The 19,480-nt window shown below is 62.3% G+C and overlaps 1 protein-coding gene across 1 annotated transcript in view; it reads right to left on the reverse strand.

Annotated features, from left to right (window-relative positions):
- btk (Bruton agammaglobulinemia tyrosine kinase) overlaps positions 1 to 19,480 on the reverse strand; it is a 407,843-nt gene that overhangs the window by 342,151 nt on the left and 46,212 nt on the right. The window lies entirely within an intron of this gene.

Raw genomic sequence — 19,480 nt, forward strand, 5'->3', positions numbered from 1 at the left:
GCTGCTGACACTCTCCCCCCTCCCCTGAAGGCGCTGACTCTCCCCCGCCTCCCCTGAAGGTGCTGACACTCTCCCCCATCTCCTGAAGCTGCTGACACACCCCCCTCCTCTGAATGTGCTGTCTCTCACCCCTCCCCTGAAGGTGCAGAATCTCCCCCCTCTCCTGCAGGTGCTGACTCTCTCCCCCCTCCCCTGAAGATGCTGACTCTCTCCCCCTCCCCTGAAGATGCTGACTCTCCCCCTTCCACTAAAGGTGCTGACTCTGACCCCCTCCCCTGAATGCGCTGACTCTCACCCCCCTCCCGTGAAGCTGCTGACCCTCTCCCCCTCCCCTGAAGGTGCTGACCCTCTCCCCCTCCCCTGAAGGTGCTGAATCTCTCGCCCCTCCCCTGAAGGTGCTGAATCTCTCCCCCTCCCTTGAAGGTGCTGACGCTCTCCCCTTCCCTGAAGGTGCTGACTCTCTCCCCTCCCCTGAAGGTGCTGACCCTCTCCCCCTCCCCTGAAGGTGCTGACTCTCTCCCCCATCCCCTGAAGGTGCTGACTCTCTCCCCTCCCCTGAAGATGCTGACTCTCTCCCCCCTCCTCTGAAGGTGCTGCCTCTCTCTCCCCTCCCCTGAATTTGCTAACTCTCTCCCCCTCCTCTGAAGGTGCTGACTCTCTCCCCCTCCCCTGAAGGTGCTGACACTCTCCCCATCCCCTGAAGGTGCTGAATCTCTCCCCCTCCCCTGAAGGTGCTGACTCTCTCCCCCCTCCCCTGAAGGTGTGACTCTCTCCCCTCCCCTGAAGGTGCTGACCCTCTCCCCAACCCCTGAAAGTGCTGACTCTCTCCCCCTCCCCTGAAGGTGCTGACTCTCTCCCCCCTCCCCTGAAGGTGTGACTCTCGCCTCCTCCCCTAAAGTTGCTGACTCTCTCCCCCTCCCCTGAAGGTGCTGACTCTCTCCCCCCTCCCCTGAAGGTGTTGACTCTCTCCCCTCCCCTGAAGGTGCTGACTCTCTCCCCCCTACCCTGAAGGTGCTGACTCTCTCCCCTCCCCTGAAGGTGCTGACTCTCTCCCCCCTCCCCTGAAGGTGCTGACTCTCTCCCCCCTCCCCTGAAGGTGTGACTCTCTCCCCTCCCCTGAAGGTGCTGACTCTCTCCCCCTCCCCTGAAAGTGCTGAACCTCTCCCCCTCCCTTGAAGGTGCTGACTCTCTCCCCTCCCCTGAAGATGCTGACTCTCTCCCCCATCCCCTGACGGTGCTGACTCTCTCCCCCTCCCCGGAAGATGCTGACTCTCTCCCCCATCCCCTGAAGGTGCTGACTCTCTCCCCCCTCCTCTGAAGGTGCTGCCTCTCTCTCCCCTCCCCTGAATTTGCTAACTCTCTCCCCCTCCTCTGAAGGTGCTGACTCTCTCCCCCTCCCCTGAAGGTGCTGACACTCTCCCCATCCCCTGAAGGTGCTGACTCTCTCCCCTCCCCTGAAGGTGCTGACTCTCTCCCCCCTCCCCTGAAGGTGCTGACTCTCTCCCCCCTCCCCTGAAGGTGTGACTCTCTCCCCCTCCCCTGAAGGTGCTGACTCTCTCCCCCCTCCCCTGAAGGTGTTGACTTTCTCCCCTCCCCTGAAGGTGCTGACTCTCTCCCCCCTCCCCTGAAGGTGCTGACTCTCTCCCCCCTCCCCTGAAGGTGTGACTCTCTCCCCCTCCCCTGAAGGTGCTGACTCTCTCCCCCTCCCTTGAAGGTGCTGACGCTCTCCCCCTCCCCTGAAGTTGCTGACACTCTCCCCCTCACCTGAAGGTGTTGGCTCTCTCCCCCCTGCCATGAAGGTGCTGACTTTCCCCCCTCCCCTGATGGTGCTGACTCTCTCCCCCTCCCCTGAAGGTGCTGACTCTCTCCCCCTCCCCTGAAGGTGCTGACTCTCTCCCCCTCCCCTGAATGTGCTGAATGTCTCACCTCCCCTGAAGGTGCTGACACTCTCTCCCCTCCCCTGAAGATGCTAACTCTGTCCCCCTCCCCTGAAGGTGCTGACTCTCTCCCCCTTCCCCTGAAGGTGCTGACACTCTCCCCCTCCCCTGAAGGTGCTGACTCTCCCCCGCCTCCCCTAAAGGTGCTGACACTCTCCCCCCAACCCTGAAGGTGCTGACTCTCCCCCCTCCCCTGAAGGCGCTGACTCTCCCCCGCCTCCCCTGAAGGTGCTGACTCTCTCCCCCTCCCCTGAAGGTGCTGACTCTCTCCCCGCTCTCCTGAACCTGCTGACACACCCCCCTCCTCTGAATGTGCTGTCTCTCACCCCTCCCCTGAAGGTGCAGAATCTCCCCCGTCTCCTGCAGATGCTGACTCTCTCCCCCCTCCCCTGAAGGTGCTGACTCTCTCCCCCTCCCCTGAAGATGCTGACTCTCCCCCTTCCACTAAAGGTGCTGACTCTGACCCCCTCCCCTGAATGCGCTGACTCTCACCCCCTCCCCTGAAGCTGCTGACCCTCTCGCCCTCCCCTGAAGGTGCTGACCCTCTCCCCCTCCCCTGAAGGTGCTGACTCTCCCCAATCCCCTGAGGGTGCTGACTCTCACCCCCTCCCCTGAAGCTGCTGACCCTCTCCCCCTCCCCTGAAGGTGCTGACCCTCTCCCCCTCCCCTGAAGGTGCTGACTCTCCCCAATCCCCTGAAGGTGCTGAATCTCTCCCCCTCCCTTGAAGGTGCTGACTCTCTCCCCCCTCCTCTGAAGGTGCTGACTCTCTCCCCCTCCCCTGAAGGTGCTGACTCTCTCACCCCTCCTCTGAAGGTGCTGACTCTCTCCCCCCTCCTCTTAAGGTGCTGACTCTCCCCCCTCCCCTTAAGTGCTGAGTCTCACCCCCTCCCCTTAAGGTGCTGACTCTCACCCCCTCCCCTGAAGGTGCTGACTCTCTCCCCCTCCCCTGAAGGTGCTGACTCTCTCCCCCCTCCCCTTAAGGTGCTGACTCTCACCCCCTCCCCTGAAGGTGCTGACTCTCTCCCCCCTCCCCTTAAGGTGCTGACTCTCTCCACCCTCCCCTGAAGGTGCTGACTCTCCCCCCTCCCCTAAAGGTGCTGACTCTCTCCCCCCTCCCCTTAAGGTGCTGACTCTCCCCCCTCCCCTGAAGATGCTGACTCTCCCCACTCCCCTAAAGGTGCTGACTCTCTCCCCCCTCCCCTGAATGTGCTGAATCCCTCCCCTCCCCTGAAGATGCTAACTCTGTCCGCCTCCTCTGAAGCTGCTGACTCTCTCCCCCTCCTCTGAAGCTGCTGACTCTCTCCCCCCTCCCCTGAAGGTGCTGACTCTCTCCCCCTCCCCGAAAAGTCCTGACTCTCTCCCCCCTCCCCTGAAGGTGTTGACTCTCTCCCCCCTCCCCTGAAGGTGCTGACTCTCTCCCCCTCCCCGAAAAGTCCTGACTCTCTCCCCCCTCCCCTGAAGGTGCTGACTCTCCCCCCTCCCCTAAAGGTGCTGACTCTCACCCCCTCCCCTGAAGGTGCTGAACCTCTCCCCCTCCCCTGAAGATGCTTACTCTCTCCCCCCTCCTCTGAAGGTGCAGACTCTCCCCCCTCCCCTGAAGGTGCTGACTCTCTCCCCCCTCCCCTAAAGGTGCTGACTCTCTCCCCCTCCCCTGAAGGTGCTGAATCTCTCCCCCTCCCTTGAAGGTGCTGACTCTCTCCCCCTCCTCTGAAGGTGCTGACTCTCTCCCCATCTCCTGAAGCTGCTGACTCTCCCCCTCCCCTGAAGGTGCTGACTCTCTCCCCCCTCCCCTGAAGATGCTGACTCTCTCCCCCCTCCCCTAAAGGTGCTGAATCTCTCCCCCTCCCTTGAAGGTGCTGAATCTCTCCCCCTCCCTTGAAGGTGCTGACTCTCTCCCCCCTCCCCTGAAGGTGCTGACTCTCCCCGCTCCGCTGAATGCGCTAACTCTCTCCCCCCTCCCCTGAAGGTGCTGATTCTCTCCCCCTCCCCTGAAGGTGCTGACTCTCTCCCCCTCCCCTGAAGGTGCTGACTCTCCCCCCCTCCCCTGAAGGTGCTGAATCTCTCCCCCTCCCCTGAAGGTGCTGACTCTCTCCCCTCCCCTGAAGGTGCTGACTCTCTCCCCCCTCCCTTGAAGGTGCTGACTCTCTCCCCTCCCCTGAAGGTGCTGACTCTCTCCCCCTCCCTTGAAGGTGCTGACTGCCTCCCCTCCCCTAAAGGTGCTGACTCTTTCCCCCCTCCCCTGAATTTGCTAACTCTCGCCCCCTCCTCTGAAGGTGCTGACTCTCTCCCCCTCCCCTGAAGGTGCTGACACTCTCCCCCTCCCCTGAAGGTGCTGACTCTCTCCCCCTCCCCTGAAGGTGCTGACACTCTCCCCCCTCCCCTGAAGGTGCTGACACTCTCCCCCGCCCCTGAAGGTGCTGACTCTCCCCCCTCCCCTGAAGGTGCTGACTCTCTCCCCCTTCCCCTGAAGGTGTTGACTCTCTCCCCTCCCCTGAAGGTGCTGACTCTCTCCCCCTCCCCTGAAGGTGCTGACTCTCTCCCCCCTCCCCTGAAGGTGCTGACTCTCTCCCCCCTCCCCTGAAGGTGTGACTCTCTCCCCCTCCCCTAAAAGTCCTGACTCTCTCCCCCTCCTCTGAAGGTGCTCACTCTCTCCCCCCTCCCCTGAATGCGCTGACTCTCTCCCCCCTCCCCTAAAGGTGCTGACTCTCCCCTCCTCCCCTGAAGGTGCTGACACTCTCCCCCTCCCCTGAAGGTGCTGAACCTCTCCCCCTCCCTTGAAGGTGCTGACTCTCTCCCTCTCCCCTGACGATGCTGACACTCTTCCCCCCCTTCCCCTGCAGGTGCTGACTCTCTACCCCCTCCCCTGAATTTGCTGACTCTCTCCCCCCTCCCCTGAAGGTGCGGACTCTCTCCCCTCCTCTGAAAGTGCTGACTCTCTCCCCCTCCCCTGAAGGTGCTGACTCTCTCCCCCTCCCCTGAAGGTGCTGACTCTCTCCCCCTCCCCTGAAGCTGCTGACTCTCTCCCATCCCCTGAAGGTGCAGACTCTCTCCCCCTCCCCTGAAGGTGCTGACACACCCCCCTCCTCTGAATGTGCTGTCTCTCACCCCTCCCCTGAAGGTGCAGAATCTCCCCCCTCTCCTGAAGATGCTGACTCTCTCCTCCTCCCCTAAAGGTGCTAACTCTGACCTCCTCCCCTGAATGCGCTGACTCTCACCCCTCTCCCCTGAAGTGCTGACTCTCTCCCCCTCCCCTGAAGGTGCTGAATCTCTCCCCCCTCCCCTGAAGGTGCTGAATCTCTCCCCCCTCCCCTGAAGGTGATGACTCTCTCCCCCTCCCTTGAAGGTGCTGACTCTCTCCCCCTCCCTTGAAGGTGCTGACTCTCTCCCCCTCCCTTGAAGGTGCTGACTCTCTCCCCCTCCCCTGAAGGTGCTGACTCTCTCCCCCTCCCCTGAAGATGCTAACTCTGTCCCCCTCCTCTGAAGCTGCTGACTCTCTCCCCCCTCCACTGAAGATTCTAACTCTCCCCCCTCCCCTGAAGGTGCTGAATCTCTCCCCCTCCCCTGAAGGTGCTGACTATCTCCCCCTCCCCTGAAGGTGCTGACTCTCTCCCCCCTCCCCTGAATGTGCTGAATCCCTCCCCTCCCCTGAAGATGCTAACTCTGTCCCCCTCCCCTGAAGGTGCTGACTCTCCCCCTCCCCGAAAAGTCCTGACTCTCTCCCCCTCCCCTGAAGGTGCTGACTCTCCCCCCTCCCCTAAAGGTGCTGACTCTCTCCCCCCTCCCCTAAAGGTGCTGACTCTCTCCCCCTCCCCTGAAGGTGCTGACTCTCCCCCTCCCCGAAAAGTCCTGACTCTCTCCCCCTCCCCTGAAGGTGCTGACTCTCCCCCCTCCCCTAAAGGTGCTGACTCTCTCCCCTCCCCTGAAGATGCTAACTCTGTCCCCCTCCTCTGAAGCTGCTGACTCTCTCCCCCTCCCCTGAAGGTGCTGACTCTCCCCCTCCCCGAAAAGTCCTGAATCTCTCCCCCTCCCCTGAAGGTGCTGACTCTCTCCCCCCTCCCCTAAAGGTGCTGACTCTCTCCCCCTCCCCTGAAGGTGCTGAATCTCTCCCCCTCCCTTGAAGGTGCTGACTCTCTCCCCCTCCTCTGAAGGTGCTGACTCTCTCCCCCCTCCCCTGAAGATGCTGACTCTCTCCCCATCTCCTGAAGCTGCTGACTCTCCCCCTCCCCTGAAGGTGCTGACTCTCTCCCCCTCCCCTGAAGATGCTGACTCTCTCCCCCCTCCCCTGAAGATGCTGACTCTCTCCCCCCTCCCCTGAAGATGCTGACTCTCTCCCCGCTCCGCTGAATGCGCTAACTCTCTCCCCCCTCCCCTGAAGGTGCTGATTCTCTCCCCCTCCCCTGAAGGTGCTGACTCTCTCCCCCTCCCCTGAAGGTGCTGACTCTCTCCCCCTCCCCTGAAGGTGCTGACTCTCCCCCCCTCCCCTGAAGGTGCTGAATCTCTCCCCCTCCCCTGAAGGTGCTGACTCTCTCCCCTCCCCTGAAGGTGCTGACTCTCTCCCCTCCCCTGAAGGTGCTGACTCTCTCCCCTCCCCTGAAGGTGCTGACTCTCTCCCCCCTCCCTTGAAGGTGCTGACTCTCTCCCCTCCCCTGAAGGTGCTGACTCTCTCCCCCTCCCTTGAAGGTGCTGACTGCCTCCCCTCCCCTAAAGGTGCTGACTCTTTCCCCCCTCCCCTGAATTTGCTAACTCTCGCCCCCTCCTCTGAAGGTGCTGACACTCTCCCCCTCCCCTGAAGGTGCTGACACTCTCCCCCTCCCCTGAAGGTGCTGACACTCTCCCCCCTCCCCTGAAGGTGCTGACTCTCTCCCCCTTCCCCTGAAGGTGTTGACTCTCTCCCCTCCCCTGAAGGTGCTGACTCTCTCCCCCTCCCCTGAAGGTGCTGACTCTCTCCCCCCTCCCCTGAAGGTGCTGACTCTCTCCCCCCTCCCCTGAAGGTGTGACTCTCTCCCCCTCCCCTAAAAGTCCTGACTCTCTCCCCCTCCTCTGAAGGTGCTGACTCTCTCCCCCCTCCCCTAAAGGTGCTGACTCTCCCCTCCTCCCCTGAATGCGCTGACTCTCACCCCCCTCCCCTAAAGGTGCTGACTCTCCCCTCCTCCCCTGAATGCGCTGACTCTCACCCCCCTCCCCTGAAGGTGCTGACCGTCTCCCTCTCACCTGAAGGTGCTGACACTCTCCCCCTCCCCTGAAGGTGCTGAACCTCTCCCCCTCCCTTGAAGGTGCTGACTCTCTCCCTCTCCCCTGAAGGTGCTGACGCTCTGCCTCTCCCCTGAAGGTGCTAAATGACTCCCCCTCCCCTGACGATGCTGACACTCTTCCCCCCCTTCCCCTGCAGGTGCTGACTCTCTACCCCCTCCCCTGAATTTGCTGACTCTCTCCCCCCTCCCCTGAAGGTGCGGACTCTCTCCCCCTCCTCTGAAGGAGCTGACTCTCTCCCCCTCCCCTGAAGGTGCTGACTCTCTCCCCCTCCCCTGAAGGTGCGGACTCTCTCCCCCTCCTCTGAAGGAGCTGACTCTCTCCCCCTCCCCTGAAGGTGCTGACTCTCTCCCCCCTCCCCTGAAGGTGCTGGCTCTTTCTCCACTCCCCTGAAGATGCTCACTCTCTCCCCTCCCCTGAAGGTGCTGACTCTCTCCCCCTTCCCCTGAAGGTGCTGACTCTCTCCCCCTCCCCTGAAGCTGCTGACTCTCTCCACCTCCCCTGAAGGTGCTGACACTCTCCCCCCAACCCTGAAGGTGCTGACTCTCCCCCCCTCCCCTGAAGGCGCTGACCCTCCCCCGCCTCCCCTAAAGGTGCTGACACTCTCCCCCCTCCCCTGAAGGTGCTGACTCTCTCCCCCTCCCCTGAAGGTGCTGACTCTCCCCCCTCCCCTGAAGGCGCTGACCCTCCCCCGCCTCCCCTAAAGGTGCTGACACTCTCCCCCCTCCCCTGAAGGTGCTGACTCTCTCCCCCTCCCCTGAAGGTGCTGACTCTCTCCCCCCCTCCCCTGAAGGTGCTGACTCTCTCCCCCTCCACTGAAGTTGCTGACCCTCTCCCCCATCTCCTAAAGCTGCTGACACACCCCCCTCCTCTGAATGTGCTGTCTCTCACCCCTCCCCTGAAGGTGCAGAATCTCCCCCCTCTCCTGAAGATGCTGACTCTCTCCTCCTCCCCTAAAGGTGCTAACTCTGACCTCCTCCCCTGAATGCGCTGACTCTCACCCCTCTCCCCTGAAGTGCTGACCCTCTCCCCCTCCCCTGAAGGTGCTGAATCTCTCCCCCTCCCCTGAAGGTGCTGAATCTCTCCCCCTCCCTTGAAGGTGCTGAATTTCTCTCCCTCCCCTGAAGGTGCTAAATGTCTCCCCCTCCCCTCACGATGCTGACACTCTTCCCCCTGGTCCCCTGAAGGTGCTGACTCTCTCCCCCCCTCCCCTGAACATGCTGACACTCTCCCCCTCAACTGAAGGTGCTGACTCTCTCCCCCCTTCCCCTGAAGGTGCTGACTCTCTCCCCCATCCCCTGAAGGTGCTGACACTCTCCCCCTCCACTGAAGATTCTAACTCTCCCCCCTCCCCTGAAGGTGCTGAATCTCTCCCCCTCCCCTGAAGGTGCTGACTATCTCCCCCTCCCCTGAAGGTGCTGACTCTCTCCCCCCTCCCCTGAAGGTGCTGACACTCTCCCCCCTCCCCTGAAGGTGCTGAACCTCTCCCCCTCCCCTGAAGGTGCTGACTCTCTCCCCTCCCCAGAAGGTGCTGAATCTCTCCCCCTCCCCTGAAGGTGCTGAATCTCTCCCCCTCCCCTGACGGTGCTGACTCTCCCCCCTCCCCTGAAGGTGCTGACTCTCTCCCCCCCTCCCCTGAAGGTGCTGATTCTCTCCCCTCCCCAGAAGGTGCCGAATCTCTCCCCATCCCCTGAAGGTGCTGAATCACTCCCCCCTCCCCTGAAGCTGCTGACTCTCTCCCCCTCTCCTGAAGCTGCTGACTCTCCCCCCTCCCCTGAAGGTGCTGAATCTCTCCCCCTCCCTTGAAGGTGCTGAATCTCTCCCCCTCCCCTGAAGGTGCTGACTCTCTCTCCTCCCTTGAAGGTGCTGACTCTCTCCACTCCCCTGAAGGTGCAGACACTCTCCCCGCTCCCCTGAAGGTGCTGAATCTCTCCCCTCCCCAGAAGGTGCTGACTCTCTCCCCTTCCCTGAAGGTGCTAACTCTCTCCCCCCTCCCCTGAAGGTGCTGACTCTCTCCCCCTCCACTGAAGATGTTGACTCTCTCCCCGCTCCTCTGAAGGTGCTGACTCTCTCCCCCTCCCTTGAAGGTGCTGACACTCTCCCCCTCCCCTGAAGGTGCTGACACTCTCCCCATCCCCTGAAGGTGCTGACTCTCTCCCCCTCCCCTGAAGGTGCTGACTCTCTCCCCCTCCCCTGAAGGTGCTGACTCTCTCCCCCTCCCCTGAAGGTGCTGACTCTCTCCCCCTCCCCTGAAGGTGCAGACTCTCTCCCCGTCCCCTGATGGTGCTGACTCTCTCCCCGCTCCCCTGAAGGTGGAGTCTCTCCCCCCTCCCCTGAACGTGCTGGCACTCTCCCCCTCAACTGAAGGTGCTGACTCTCTCCCCCCTCCCCTGAAGGTGCTAACTCTCTCCCCTTCCCTGAAGATGCTGACTCTCTCCCCGCTCCCCTGAAGGTGCTGACTCTCTCCCCCTCCACTGAAGTTGCTGACTCTCTCCCCCTCCCCTGAAGGCGCTGAATCTCTCCCCTCCCCTGAAGATGCTGACTCTCTCCCCGCTCCTCTGAAGGGGCTGACTCTCTCCCCTCCCCTGAAGGTGCAGACTCTACCCCCCTCCCCTGAAGGTGCTGAATATCTCCCCCTCCCTTGAAGATGCTGACTCTCTCCCCCTCCCCTGATGGTGGTGAGTCACTCCCCTCCCCTGAAGGTGCTGACTCTCTCCCCCCTCCCCTGAAGGTGCTGACTCTCTCCCCCTCCCCTGAAGGTGCTGAATCTCTCCACCCTCCCCTGAAGGTGGTGAGTCACTCCCCTCCCCTGAAGGTGCTGACTCTCTCCCCCCTCCCCTGAAGGTGTTGACTCTCTCCCCGTCCCCTGAATGTGCTGAATCTCTCCACCCTCCCCTGAAGGTGGTGAGTCACTCCCCTCCCCTGAAGGTGCTGACTCTCTCCCCCCTCCCCTGAAGGTGCTGACTCTCCCCCCTCCCCTGAAGGCGCTGACTCTCCCCCGCCTCCGCTAAAGGTGCTGACAGTCTCCCCCCTCCCCTGAAGGTGCAGACTCTCTCCCCCTCCCCTGAAGGTGCAGACTCTCTCCCCCTCCCCTGAAGTGCTGACCCTCTCCCCCCTCCCCTGAAGGTGCTGAACCTCTCCCCCTCCCCTGAAGGTGCTGACTCTCTTCCCCCCTCCCCTGAAGGTGCTGACACTCTCCCCCCTCCCCTGAAGGTGCTGAATCTCTCCCCCTCCCCTGAAGGTGCTGACTCTCTTCCCCCTCCCCTGAAGGTGCTGAACCTCTCCCCCTCCCCTGAAGGTGCTGAACCTCTCTCCCCTCCCCAGAAGGTGCTGAATCTCTCCCCCCTCCCCTGAAGGTGCTGAATCTCTCCCCCTCCCCTGACGGTGCTGACTCTCCCCCCTCCCCTGAAGGTGCTGACTCTCTCCCCTCCCCAGAAGGTGCTGAATCTCTCCCCCTCCCTTGAAGGTGCTGAATCTCTCCCCCTCCCCTGAAGGTGCTGACTCTCTCTCCTCCCTTGAAGGTGCTGACTCTCTCCCCCTCCCCTGAAGATGCTGACTCTCCCCCCTCCCCTGAAGGTGCTGACTCTCTCCCCTCCCCAGAAGGTGCTGAATCTCTCCCCCTCCCCTGACGGTGCTGACTCTCCCCCCTCCCCTGAAGGTGCTGACTCTCTCTCCTCCCTTGAAGGTGCTGAATCTCTCCCCACTCCCCTGAAGGTGCTGACTCTCCTCCCCTTCCCTGAAGGTGCTGACTCTCTCCCCCTTCCCCTGAAGGTGCTGACTCTCTCCCCTCCCCTCTGAAGGTGCTGAACTCTCTCCCCCCTCCCCTGAAGGTGCTGACTCTCTCCCCTCTCCCTGAAGGTGCTGACTCTCTCCTCCCTTCCTGAAGGTGCTGACTCTCTTCCCCCTTCCCTGAAGGTGCTGACTCTCTCCCCTCCCCTGAAGGTGCTAACTCTCTCCCCGCTCCTCTGAAGGTGCTGACTCTCTCCCCCTCCCTTGAAGGTGCTGACACTCTCCCCCTCCCCTGAAGGTGCTGCTCTCTCCCCATCCCCTGAAGGTGCTGACTCTCTCCCCGTCCGCTGACTCTCTCCCCCTCCCCTGAAGGTGCTGACTCTCTCCCCCTCCCCTGAAGGTGCAGACTCTCTCCCCGTTCCCTGATGGTGCTGACTCTCTCCCCGCTCCCCTGAAGGTGGAGTCTCTCCCCCCTCCCCTGAACGTGCTGGCACTCTCCCCCTCCACTGAAGTTGCTGACGCTCTCCCCCCTCCCCTGAAGGTGGTGACCCTCTACCCCTCCCCTGAAGGCGCTGAATCTCTCCCCTCCCCTGAAGATGCTGACTCTCTCCCCTCCCCTGAAGGTGCAGACTCTACCCCCTCCCCTGAAGGTGCTGAATATCTCCCCCTCCCTTGAAGATGCTGACTCTCTCCCCCTCCCCTGATGGTGGTGAGTCACTCCCCGTCACCTGAAGGTGCTGACTCTCTCCCCCTCCCCTGAATGTGCTGACTCTCTCCCTCTCCCCTGAAGGTGCTGACTCTCTCCCCACTCCCCTGAAGTTGCTGACACTCTCCCCCTCCCCTGAAGGTGCTGACACTCTCCCCCCAACCCTGAAGGTGCTGACTCTCCCCCGCCTCCCCTAAAGGTGCTGACACTCTCCCCCCTCCCCTGAACGTGCAGACTCTCTCCCCCTCCCCTGAAGGTGCTGACTCTCTCCCCCGTCCCCTGAACGTGCAGACTCTCTCCCCCTCCTCTGAATGTGCTGTCTCTCACCCCTCCCCTGAAGGTGCAGAATCTCCCCCCTCTCCTGAAGGTGCTGACTCTCTCCCCCTCCCCTGAAGATGCTGACTCTCTCCTCCTCCCCTAAAGGTGCTAACTCTGACCTCCTCCCCTGAATGCGCTGACTCTCACCCCCTCCCCTGAAGTGCTGACCCTCTCCCCCTCCCCTGAAGGTGCTGACACTCTCCCCCCTCCCCTGAAGGTGCTGAATCTCTCCGCCTCCCTTGAAGGTGCTGACTCTCTCCCTCCCCTGAAGGTGCTAAATGTCTCCCCCTCCCCTGACGATGCTGACACTCTTCCCCCCGGTCCCCTGAAGGTGCTGAATCTCTCCCCCTCCCCTGAAGGTGATGACTATCTCCCCCTCCCCTGAAGGTGCTGACTCTCTTCCCCCTCCCCTGAAGGTGCTGACTCTCTCCCCCCTCCCCTGAAGGTGCTGAACCTCTCCCCCTCCCCTGAATGCGCTGAATCACTCCCCCCCTCCCCTGAAGCTGCTGACTCTCTCCCCCTCTCCTGAAGCTGCTGACTCTCCCCCCTCCCCTGAAGGTGCTGAATCTCTCCCCCTCCCCTGAAGGTGCTGACTCTCTCCCCCTCCCCTGAAGGTGCTGACTCTCTCCCCCTCCACTGAAGTTGCTGACCCTCTCCCCGCTCCCCGGAAGATGCTGACTCTCTACCCCTCCTCTGAAGATGCTGACTCTCTCCCCCTCCCTTGAAGGTGCTGACACTCTCCCCCTCCCCTGAAGGTGCTGACTCTCTCCCCACTCCCCTGAAGATGCTGACTCTCTCCGCCCTCCCCTGAATGCACAGACTCTCTCCCCCTCCCCTGAAGGTGCTGACACTCTCCCCCTCCCCTGAAGGTGCTGACACTCTCCCCCTCACCTGAAGGTGCTAACTCTCTCCCCCTCCCTTGAAGATGCTGACTCTCTCTCCCCCTCCCTTGAAGGTGCTGACTCTCTCCGCTCCCCTGAATGTGCTGAATCTCTCCCCTCCCCTGAAGATGCTGACTCTCTCCACTCCCCTGAAGGTGCTGAATCTCTCCCCCTCCCCTGAAGGTGCTGACTATCTCCCCCTCCCCAGATGGTGCTGACTCTCTCCACTCCCCTGAAGGTGCTGAATCTCTCCCCCTCCCCTGAAGGTGCTGACTATCTCCCCCTCCCCAGATGGTGCTGAATCTCTCCCCCTCCCCTGAAGGTGCTGAATCTCTCCACCTCCCCTGAAGGTGCTGACTCTCTCCCCCCTCCCCTGAAGGTGCTGACTCTCTCCCCCCTCCCCTGAAGGTGCTGACTCTCTCCCCCTCCCCTGAAGGTGATGACTCTCTCCCCTCCCCTGAAGGTGCTGACTCTCTACCCCCCTCCCCTGAAGGTGCTGACTCTCTCCCCCTCCACTGAAGTTGCTGACGCTCTCCCCCCTCCCCTGAAGGTGGTGACCCTCTACCCCTCCCCTGAAGGTGCTGACTCTCTCCCCTCCCCTGAATGTGCTGAATCTCTCCCCTCCCCTGAAGATGCTGACTCTCTCCCCGCTCCTCTGAAGGTGCAGACTCTACCCCCTCCCCTGAAGGTGCTGAATATCTCCCCCTCCCTTGAAGATGCTGACTCTCTCCCCCTCCCCTGATGGTGGTGAGTCACTCCCCTCCCCTGAAGGTGCTGATTCTCTCCCCCTCCCCTGAAGGTGCTGACTCTCTCCCCGTCCCCTGAAGGTGCTGACTCTCTCCCCCTCCCCTGAAGATGCTGACTCTCTCCCCCTCCTCTGAAGCTGCTGACTCTCTCCCCCTCCCCTGAAGGTGCTGACTCTCTCCCCACTCCCCTGAAGGTGCTGACTCTCTCCCCCTTCCCCTGAAGGTGCTGACACTCTCCCCCTCCCCTGAAGCTGCTGACTCTCTCCCCCTCCCCTGAAGGTGCTGACACTGTCCCCCCAACCCTGAAGGTGCTGACTCTCCCCCCTCCCCTGAAGGCGCTGACTCTCCCCCGCCTCCCCTAAAGGTGCTGACACTCTCCCCCCTCCCCTGAAGGTGCAGACACTCTCCCCCTCCCCTGAAGCTGCTGACTCTCTCCCCCTCCCCTGAAGGTGCTGACACTCTCCCCGCAACCCTGAAGGTGCTGACTCTCCCCCCTCCCCTGAAGGCGCTGACTCTCCCCCGCCTCCCCTAAAGGTGCTGACACTCTCCCCCCTCCCCTGAAGGTGCAGACTCTCTCCCCCTCCCCTGAAGGTGCTGACTCTCTCCCCCCTCCCCTGAAGGTGCTGACGATCTCCCCCTCCACTGAAGTTGCTGACCCTCTCCCCACTCTCCTGAAGCTGCTGACACACCCCCCTCCTCTGAATGTGCTGTCTCTCACCCCTCCCCTGAAGGTGCAGAATCTCCCCCCTCTCCTGAAGGTGCTGACTCTCTCCCCCTCCCCTGAATGCGCTGAATCACTCCCCCCTCCCCTGAAGCTGCTGACTCTCTCCCCCTCTCCTGAAGCTGCTGACACTCTCCCCCTCACCTGAAGGTGCGAACACTCTCCCCATCCCCTGAAGGTGCTGACTCTCTCCCCTCCCCTGAATGTGCTGAATGACTCTCCTCTCCCCTGAAGCTGCTGACTCTGTCCCCCGTCCCAGGAAGGTGCTGACTCTATGCCCCCTCTCCTGAAGGTGCTGACTCTCTCCCCCCTCCCCTGAAGGTGCTGACTCTCTCCCCCTCCCCTGAGGGTGCTGACTCTCCCCCCTACCCTGAAGGTGCTGACTCTCTACCCCTCCCCTGAAGGTGCTGTCTCTCTCCGCTCCCCTGAATGTGCTGAATCTCTCCCCTCCCCTGAAGGTGCTGAATCTCTCCCCCCCTCCCGTGAAGGTGCTGACTCTCCCGCTCCCCTGAAGGTGCTGACTCTCTCCCCCTCCCCTGAAGGTGGTGAGTCACTCCCCTCCCCTGAAGGAGCTGACTCTATCCCCCCTCCCCTGAAGATGCTGACCCCCTCCCCTGAAGGTGCTGACTCTCTCTCCCCTCCCCTGAAGGTGTTGAGTCTCTCGCCCCTCCCCTGAAGTTGCTGACTCTCTCCCCCCTCCCCTTAAGGTGCTGACACTCTGTCCCCTCCCTGAAGGTGCAGACTCTCTCCCCCTCCCCTGAATGTGCTGACTCTCTCCCCCCTCCCCTGAATGTGCTGACTCTCCGCCCTCCCCTGAATGCACAGACTCTCTCCCCACTCCCCTGAAGATGCTGACTCTCTCTCCCCTCCCCTGAAGATGCTAACTCTCCCCCCTCCCCTGAAGGTGCTGAATCTCTCACCCTCCCCTGAAGGTGCTGACTATGTCCCCCTCCCCTGAATGTGCTGAATGTCTCACCTCCCCTGAAGATGCTAACTCTGTCCCCCTCCTCTGAAGCTGCAGACTCTCTCCCCCTCCCCTGAAGCTGCTGACTCTCTCCCCACTCCCCTGAAGGTGCTGACTCTCTCCCCACTCCCCTGAAGGTGCTGACTCTCTCCCCCTCCCCTGAAGGTGCTGACTCTCTCCCCCTCCCCTGAAGTTGCTGACTCTCTCCCCACTCCCCTGAAGGTGCTGACTCTCTCCCCACTCCCCTGAAGGTGCTGACTCTCTCCCCACTCCCCTGAAGGTGCTGACTCTCTCCCCCTCCCCTGAAGGTGCTGACTCTCTCCCCCTCCCCTGAAGTTGCTGACTCTCTCCCCACTCCCCTGAAGGTGCTGACTCTCTCCCCACTCCCCTGAAGCTGCTGACTCTCTCCCCACTCCCCTGAAGGTGCTGACTCGCTCCCCCCTCCCCTGAAGGTGCTGACTCTCTCCCCACTCCCCTGAAGGCGCTGACTCTCTCCCCACTCCCCTGAAGGTGCTGACTCTCACCCCACCCACCTGAAGGTGCTGACTCTCTCCCCCTTCCCCTGAAGGTGCTGACACTCTCCCCCTCTCCTGAAGGTGCTGACTCTCTCCCCCTCCCCTGAAGGTGCTGACTCTCTCCCCCTCCCCTGAAGGTGCTGACTCTCTCCCCCCTCCTCTGAAGCTGCAGACTCTCTCCCCCTCCCCTGAAGGCGCTGACTCTCTCCCCACTCCCCTGAAGGTGCTGACTCTCTCCCCACTCCCCTGAAGGTGCAGAATCTCCCCCCTCTCCTGCAGGTGCTGACTCTCTCCCCCCTCCCCTGAAGGTGCTGACTCTCTCCCCCTCCCTGAAGATGCTGACCCTCTCCCCCTCCCCTGAAGGTGCTGACCCTCTCCCCCTCCCCTGAAGGTGCTGACTCTCTCCCCCTCCCCTGAAGGTGCTGACACTCTCCCCCTCCTCTGAAGCTGCAGACTCTCTCCCCCTCCCCTGAAGGCGCTGACTCTCTCCCCACTCCCCTGAAGGTGCTGACTCTCTCCCCCCTCCCCTGAAGATGCTGAATCTCTCCCCCTCCCTTGAAGGTGCTGACTCTCTCCCCCCTCCCCTGAAGGTGCTGAATCTCTCCCCCTCCCTTGAAGGTGCTGACTCTCTCCCCCTTCCCTGAAGGTGCTGACTCTCTCTCCCCTCCCCTGAAGGTGTTGACTCTCTCGCCCCTCCCCTGAAGGTGCTGACTCTCTCCCCACTCCCCTGAAGGTGCTGACTCTCAACCCCCTCCCCTGAAGGTGCTGACTCTCTCCCAACTCCCCTGAAGGTGCTGACTCTCTCCCCCCTCCCCTGAAGGTGCTGACTCTCTCCCCCCTCCCCTGAAGGTGCTGACTCCCCCTCCCCTGAAGATGCTGACTCTCCCCCTCCCCTAAAAGTGCTGACACTCTCCCCCCACTCTGAAGGTGCTGACTCTCACCCCCTCCCCTGAAGCTGCTGACTCTCTCCCCCCTCCCCTGAAGGTGCTGACTCTCACCCCCTCCCCTGAATGCGCTGACTCTCACCCCCCTCCCCTGAAGGTGCTGACCCTCTCCCCCTCCCTTGAAGGTGCTGACTCTCCCCCCTCCCCTGAAGGTGCTGACTCTCTCCCCTCCCCTGAAGGTGCTGACACTCTCCCCCTCCCTTGAAGGTGCTGACTCTCCCCCCTCCCCTGAAGGTGCTGACCCTCTCCCCCTCCCTTGAAGGTGCTGACTCTCTCCCCTCCCCTGAAGGTGCTGACACTCTCCCCCTCCCTTGAAGGTGCTGACTCTCTCCCCTCCCCTGAAGGTGCTGACACTCTCCCCCTCCCTTGAAGGTGCTGACTCTCTCCCCCCTCCCCTAAAGATGCTGACTCTCTCCTCCTCCCCTAAAGGTGCTGACTCTCACCCCCTCCCCTGAAGGTGCTGACTCTCTCCCCGTCACCTGAAGGTGCTGACACTCTCCCTCTCCCCTGAAGGTGCTGACTCTCTCCCCCTCCCCTGAAGGTGCTGACACTCTCCCCCTCCCCTGAAGGTGCTGACTCTCTCGCCCCTCCTCTGAAGGTGCAGGCTCTCCCCCCTCCCCTGAAGGTGCTGACTCTCTCCCCCTCCCCTAAAGGCGCTGAATCTCTCCCCCTCCCTTGAAGGTGCAGACTCTCTCCCCCTCCCCTGAAGGTGCTAACTCTCTCCCCCTCCCTTGAAGATGCTGACTCTCTCCCCCTCCCTTGAAGGTGCTGACTCTCTCCCCCTCCCTTGAAGATGCTGACTCTCTCCCCGCTCCCCTGAAGATGCTGACTCTCCCCCCTCCCCTGAAGGTGCTGACTCTCCCCCCTCCCCTGAAGGTGCTGACTCTCTCCCCATCCCCTAAAGGTGCTGAATCTCTCCCCCTCCCTTGAAGGTGCTGACTCTCTCCCCCTCCCCTGAAGGTGCTGACTCTCTCCCCCTCCCCTGGTGAGTCACTCCCCTCCCCTGAAGGTGCTGACTCTCTCCCCCCTCCCCTGAAGGTGCTGACTCTCTCCCCCTCCACTGAAGGTGCTGACACTATCCCCCCTCCCCTGAAGGTGCTGACTCTCTCCCCCTCCACTGAAGTTGCTGACTCTCTCCCCCCTCCCCTGGTGAGTCACTCCCCTCCCCTGAAGGTGCTGACACTATCCCCCCCCCTGAAGGTGCTGACTCTCTCCCCCCTCCCCTAAAGGTGCTGACTCTTTCCCCCCTCCCCTGAAGGTGCTGACTCTCTCCCCCTCCCCTGAAGGTGCTGACTCTCCCCCCATCCCCTGAAGGTGCTGACTCTCTCCCCTCCCCTGAAGGTGCTGACTCTCTCCCCCCTCCTCTGAAGGTGCTGCCTCTCTCTCCCCTCCCCTGAAGGTGCTGACTCTCTCCCCTCCCCTGAAGGTGCTGACTCTCTCCCCCCTCCCCTGAAGATGCTGACTCTCTCCCCTCCCCTGAAGGTGCTGACTCTCTCCCCTCCCCTGAAGGTGCTGACTCTCTCCCCCTCCCCTGAAGTTGCTGAATCTCTCCCCCTCCCTTGAAGGTGCTGACTCTCTCCCCTCCCCTGAAGGTGCTGACTCTCTCCCCCCCTCCTCTGAAGGTGCTGACTCTCTCCCCCCTCCCCTGAAGGTGCTGACTCTCTCCCCCCTCCCCTGAAGGTGCTGACTCTCTCCCCTCCCCTGAAGGTGCTGACTCTCTCCCCCCCTCCTCTGAAGGTGCTGACTCTCTACCCCCTCCCCTGAAGGTGCTGACTCTCTCCCCCCTCCCCTGAAGGTGCTGACTCTCTCCCCGCTCCCCTGAAGGTGCTGACTCTCTCCCCCCTCCCCTGAAGGTGATGACTCTCTCCCCCCTCCCCTGAAGGTGCTGACTCTCTCCCCCCTCCCCTGAAGGTGCTGACTCTCTCCCCCCTCCCCTGAAGGTGCTGACTCTCTCCCCGCTCCCCTGAAGGTGCTGACTCTCTCCCCCCTCCCCTGAAGGTGATGACTCTCTCCCCCCTCCCCTGAAGGTGCTGACTCTCTCCACCCTCCCCTGATGGTGCTGACTCTCTCCCCCCTCCCCTGAAGGTGCTGACTCTCTCCCCTCCCCTGAAGGTGCTGACTCTCTCCCCCCCTCCTCTGAAGGTGCTGACTCTCTCCCCCCTCCCCTGAAGGTGCTGACTCTCTCCCCCCTCCCCTGAAGGTGCTGACTCTCTCCCCGCTCCCCTGAAGGTGCTGACTCTCTCCCCCCTCCCCTGAAGGTGATGACTCTCTCCCCCCTCCCCTGAAGGTGCTGACTCTCTCCCCCCTCCCCTGAAGGTGCTGACTCTCTCCCCACTCCCCTGAAGATGCTGACTCTCTCCCCCCCGCCCCCTGAAGATGCTGACTCTCCCCCCTCCCCTGAAGGTGCTGACACTCTCCCCATCCCCTGAAGGTGCTGACTCTCCCCCGCCCCTGAAGATGCTGACTCTCTCCCCCTCCCCTGAAGGTGCAGGCTCTCTCCCCCTCCCCTGAAGGTGCTGATTCTCTCTCCCACTCCCCTGAAGGTGCTGACTCTCTCCCACCTCCCCTGAAGGTGCTGACACTCTCCCCCTCCCCTGAAGATGCTGACTCTCTCCCCTCCCCTGAAGGTGCTGACTCTCTCCCCTCCCCTGAAGGTGCTGACTCTCTCCCCCTCCCCTGAAGTTGCTGACTCTCTCCCCCTCCCCTGAAGATGCTGACTCTCTCCCCTCCCCTGAAGGTGCTGACTCTCCCCCCCTCCTCTGAAGGTG

The sequence above is a fragment of the Somniosus microcephalus genome, chromosome 1 (assembly GCF_052327205.1).
Source record: "Somniosus microcephalus isolate GS21.2 chromosome 1, FLI_Smic_1.0, whole genome shotgun sequence".
NCBI classification, from domain to species: domain Eukaryota; kingdom Metazoa; phylum Chordata; class Chondrichthyes; order Squaliformes; family Somniosidae; genus Somniosus; species Somniosus microcephalus.